Source organism: Brachionichthys hirsutus, chromosome 5, assembly GCF_040956055.1.
Source record: "Brachionichthys hirsutus isolate HB-005 chromosome 5, CSIRO-AGI_Bhir_v1, whole genome shotgun sequence".
Lineage (NCBI taxonomy): Eukaryota > Metazoa > Chordata > Actinopteri > Lophiiformes > Brachionichthyidae > Brachionichthys > Brachionichthys hirsutus.
The window spans coordinates 11,883,601-11,888,970 of NC_090901.1; positions in this window are offsets into that span (position 1 = coordinate 11,883,601).

Consider the following 5,370-nt stretch of genomic DNA (forward strand, 5'->3'; position numbering starts at 1 on the left):
GACAAAAGGGGGACGATTTGGACAGAAGACAATGGAATTTACACGATCAGCTCTTCGTGGCATCGTTTTGCACAGCAGAATCTAATTTCTTTCCAGTAAATGCTAAATGTCAGTAGGTCAGACCCCTGAACTTTACTGTCACATAGAAATTGTGCTCATGTACTGATGAATCCACAATGAAGTTGGGACTACAGGCAACAGACAAGGCCCTCGTTGGGGGGGTTGGGGTGGGGGGGGGGCTGTGCGTGGCTCTCTGGGATGTGAAATAGAAAACAGACTCGTGCGAGGAGATGATGGGAGTTCATCAAACGACAGCAGCTGACGAGGTTGTGACTGGAAGAAGTTTGTCAAGCGTTCGATTGGAAACTGAGTTTTTCCGTATTTTCACTAAAGAGGAACGAAATCTTGACATGAATGCCCCCCCCCACACACACACACATTGGACGGGGCTCATGTTTGGAGGTTTGTCGAAATGAAGAACACTTTGTACGTGTGGTGCGACGGGGAGCGCCGAAGTCAGAGTGGAGAACTCTGTTAAACCCTCTGCTGCCAACTGGAATACGGTGGAGTATGTTAGTTTTCCAGTCACACTGGAACCGTCTGTTCGGAACACTGAAAATAAATTGTTTATTTATGTTATAGTATCTTAAAACGAAGCACTAACGGGTAGAGATGTCTCTTTTTGTACTAAGTGTAAAGAAAAATACGTTTTTTTAGGAACTGACTGAAGGTGTTTGTCTATTAGAAAATGACCCGAACACTAAAACAGCTAAACTTTTCTTTAAAAGAAAGAAGAAAATAAAAAAAGCTCTCATTGCTACTGGTGTGTTGACAACAACAATATTCATTATCTCATTGTGTTTCACATTGGCTATATTTTACTGTACCACAGTATGTTTTGCAGCCCCCCTCCCCAGCAGGAACATCTATCGGGACACTTCAATCAATAGTCAGTAGCAAGAAAACCCACAGAGATCCTTCCTCAAGTCATTCAACGTGAAACTGCTATATTGCTGGATGTGTTGTCGAGTGCTGCACTGATATTTTCTATTCAGAGACGACTTCATGAGAACTAAATAAACTCCCATTGGAATCCGTTTGGCCATTCATTGCAACGAATGAAGCTGTGGTCAGTGAACTACACACCATAGAGGCGGATCAATGAGATATGTTCATTAATCCTCTTAATCCACGTGTTCTATTGATTATCTCCTACCGTTCCTGGAATTCTCCCACCGAGACGAGCAAATGCAACGTATATTTTTAATGCCTAAACTTTAGGTCTTATTTGAGTATAGTTTTCTGCACGTCGCCTGCTGTGCCTGCAATCCCACTTATCCATACACATTTCAGTAATTTTAATAATCCCTAAAGCTAATGCGCTGAAAGAAAAATATCAAACAGCCACACATGTGCGAGACAAAACAAATGTAACTAGTTTGGCTCTGAAAAGTCATTTTAAAAGGTCCACGCCAGTAAAACATGTTCTTGACTTAGTTGAGTTGAAGTTTCCTTTTGCAAAATATAACACGACACCCTGCGCGTGTCCAGCTCCGAGGCCGAGTGCCGTTAGTGGAATCCTTCCTCCTAGTTAACTGGTGAAACGCATCCAGAGGAGTAAACCATTAAAAACCAGAACGAGAGAAATCAGGTGGCGCAGATCCGATGTCGTTTTTGTGCACAGCATTGTTCCGTCCTACGCTGTGGTCTCCTCTCTTGATTACGGCATGCAGGGAACAGAAAGTAAATTATCTCTCCCAGCATGGAAAGGAGTGTCTTCTCCATGCCGAGTACAAACCTGATCAGAAACACAGAAGAAAAGAAAAGCAGGATTACAGAAAGGAGTCGCCCCCCCCCCCCCACACACACACACACACTAAATCCCTCCCAGCTGCACAAAATGTGATCGTTCCTGGAGCTGGAGTGGCTTTTGTTTAAGAAGAAAAAAAAAAATCACCCTCTCTTTTTAAGGGTGGTCGGGCCACGCTGACGTGGGTGGACACCTCCACCTGACGCCCGCGGCAACGCTTCAGCCGATCACAGCATGATGCTGCCCTGATGATGTGTTGGATGAAGGCGATGCAGCAATGCAGGATGCAGGATGAAGATAAACGCCGGCCTTCATGCAAACGAGCTGATGTCAGCAGGAAGTGGCTCGGCGTGCCTCTTGTCTTTTAGGCACACAAACACGAGTGTACTTCTTTTGAGATGGATGGGATGGCTCCACGAAACAAGGAGGTGCATGTGTAGCTGGAAAAGCTGCAATGTGAATGGAGTGGCTCCTCAGGGAGGGGGGGAGCTAATTGAGAGCGGACTGGAGGAGTGGGCAACAATATAACACGATGAACACACAGGAGCAGCTGTCCAACCGAAAGAGGCATTGGTTGAAGAGCTTTTTTTTAACTTGATATATTCTTTTGTGAAAGCTATTTGGCTATTTCGTCTCCCTCAAAAGTAGAATTAATGAATAAGGATTTAAAAATGCATTTAATTTTTTTAATTTTATTTTGGACGCCATCGCCTCCATCCAGCGTTTTATTATAACGGTTCTGTGGACGAGAGCCACGCCATTCCATTCATCTGCCGGACGTTCCCACTCGTCCTCCTGCATGTGAACAGCATTGTGGGTGGGCAGCAGAGCAGAAGTAAGACGTGTTTTGTTAGTTGTCTGAAGGCCCGGGGACCGGAACCACATAAGATCCCCGAACTATGCCCCGGCCCCCGGATCGGGAAAAATGAATCCGTTTGTATCCCACAAACATTTCGTTTAATAAAATGAGATAGAAAAAAAGCGTCTGCGTGCAGCGTCCTCCGCAGCAGCCGTTGTTTGGGCGTTGGGATCGTTAGTCCATTGGTTCACGTTCAATGCTTCTGGCCTAACTCACACTTTCTCCTCTGAGGGACGTGCATGAGCCCCGCGGTGAGGTCAGACCTCAGAGGGTGCTTTTATTTTGGAGGTTATGGTGACGATGAAGGAACTCCACCTGACGTTTCACTGGTGGGGGGGGGGGGGGGGGGGGGTGAGTAGAAGTCCCCCCACCGCTGGTCCAGGAGCTGAAAACGTAGACGTGAAGCCCCCGCGTGAATCAGCGAGGTCGCTGCCAGCCTCGGCATTTACCCGCCAGATCTAGGACGTGTCACATTTTACAGAGGTCACAGGTTCCTGCTGATGACCTCATCCTCGAGCCGGTGTGCTAGTGTCTGCAGTTCAGAGGCGATACTGCACATTTCATTTTCATAAATGGCTTTCTCCATCGCGTGCAGTCGTCTGCGGACGCAGAAACTTCACCCGACTTTTCTATTGAGTGCAAAGAGATAACGGCTGAATTTGCAGTTTTGAGACAATTCATGAAGGCTCTCCATGTAATTGGATGGGTCTCAGCCAAAGACATAAAATGACTTTCCCTCGAGAAGCGCTTCAATTTCCTTCCCTGTTTTGTGAAGTGACAAAAGCCTCCTAAACTCCGTTGAATCAGCTCCAGCATCCTGCCTCCTTTTGTAATGTAGCTCTGGCGATGAGAAGCGAGGGATAGGCATGGGTGGCGAAAGAAACAAAACGACCCAGAAGACGGGGAGGAGCGGGATGTCCTCTAAGCCGACGCTTGAGATTAACCAGATGACAAACCCAGAAGAAAGGACCGTTGTCTTCCAAACGCTGCTCCTCTAAAACGGACAAGGACGGCGTATTTAACAATCCTGTGGATGATGGATCGTTGTTTGAGTCGTTGTTGTGACAGGATGCGAGGGCTTTAGCGAAGGTGACGCTAACTCAGAAGTACTCCTGTGCTGAAAAAGACGTCTCTCTGAAGCCGTCCTGGGGATGGACGTGAGCTCCGTCCCGAGAGTTCAACACATCCGGCACCCATTAAGAACGCATCGTTCCCCCTCTTCATGGGATCTCTCGCTGTTTTTCTGTGCTCCTTTAACTTTGTTTTGACTGCTTGTCTTGGTGAAAGACCATCAACTGGAGGTTTCTCATCATCTGTTTGATATTAGTGGCGAGGAGCACATGGCCATTCAAAGGCAAAGCCTCGTGTGACATCATAGACCGCAAGGCAAAGTGGGCCTCGTCAAGACCCCAGACTGAGGTCTCTGAACGCTACCTGACTGCCTCCATCCATCTGCAACCGTGCCATCCAAATAATGTCCCCCCCCCCCCACACACACACACACCAGTGTCGAATTAGAACACAAAGAAGAAGACACTGAACCTAAAGGAACGGTTATCCTCACAGGGAAGAAGTTACTTCACAAAAGAAGCAGCTCGGTTTTCCAAAGAGGGCGAGTGTCATCGCTCTGATCTGACACCACTTAGAAACGTCTTGACTGAATTGACATTTCTGCGCTCTCAATAGCAAGGAGTGGACGGAGAGAAAAGACGGAAGGCGTTTCTGATGTCAGGGTTTTGTTGGAGCAGCATCATCTCTCCTACGTCTGCTATCAATGCTGAATAACTTCAGATTCATAGATAGGGAGCTGAAAGTCGCGACTAAATATATGAGCGGACGGCGATGACGCCCAATATGGCCCTCTCACCCGTTTGTGTTGGACGGGGCAGTAAAATATGAGTGAGGTTAATGCTTCTGCGGCGCCGCCCTCTAGCCTCAGAGCTCCAGTAAGGCCCGCAGCAGCAGCCTGAGGCGGGAGGGGTCTGACCCCAGACACTGCCCCCCCCCCGTAGGGCGCTAAGCAGGACCCACCTCCTGTTCCAATCCGTTTTGTGCCTATGGGCCTGCGTGGGACGGGCCTGTCTCCATGGGAAGTGGGTTTCTCCGTGGAGAGTTCGAGGACGGCCCACACGCGTGGTCGTCCCGGCCACGGCTTCTCCTTGAGGTTGTTTTCCTGAATCGAGGCCGGGGTTCTAAAAGCAGACCCCACCTAGGACAAGACCCTTAAAAGGTTTCTACCTCAGCCCTCGGCCTCCTGCAGACGAACGTTCTGCATGAAGAAATTAGCCCACGAACGACTCCAACATGCAATTAAATGCATTCTCCGTGGCCCGTCGCTTTCAACGTACGCTGAAGCATTTCCAAAGACAGCACATGAAGGTTTGCAGCTAATTGCGCTGCAATTCATTTCTCGTTAAGCATGATTCATCTTTAGAGCAAATTGAATTTGGAATTTCATTTAAATGCTGCAAAAAAAAAGAAAGCGAGCTCGCCGAAACTGCAAAGAATTAAGTCGATCCAAACCATAGAAACTCCAAAAGGCTCCAAGTTCTGTGCTCCAAACGATCCGTCCTGATAAAAACAACATCAATACGCTGCACAGCTGAGACCACAGAACTCGACACTCCGCAGCTGCCATTTGGAAAAGACTGGCATTTTGAATGTTTTGGTTTACTGGCATAGCACGCAAATGTTGTCACGT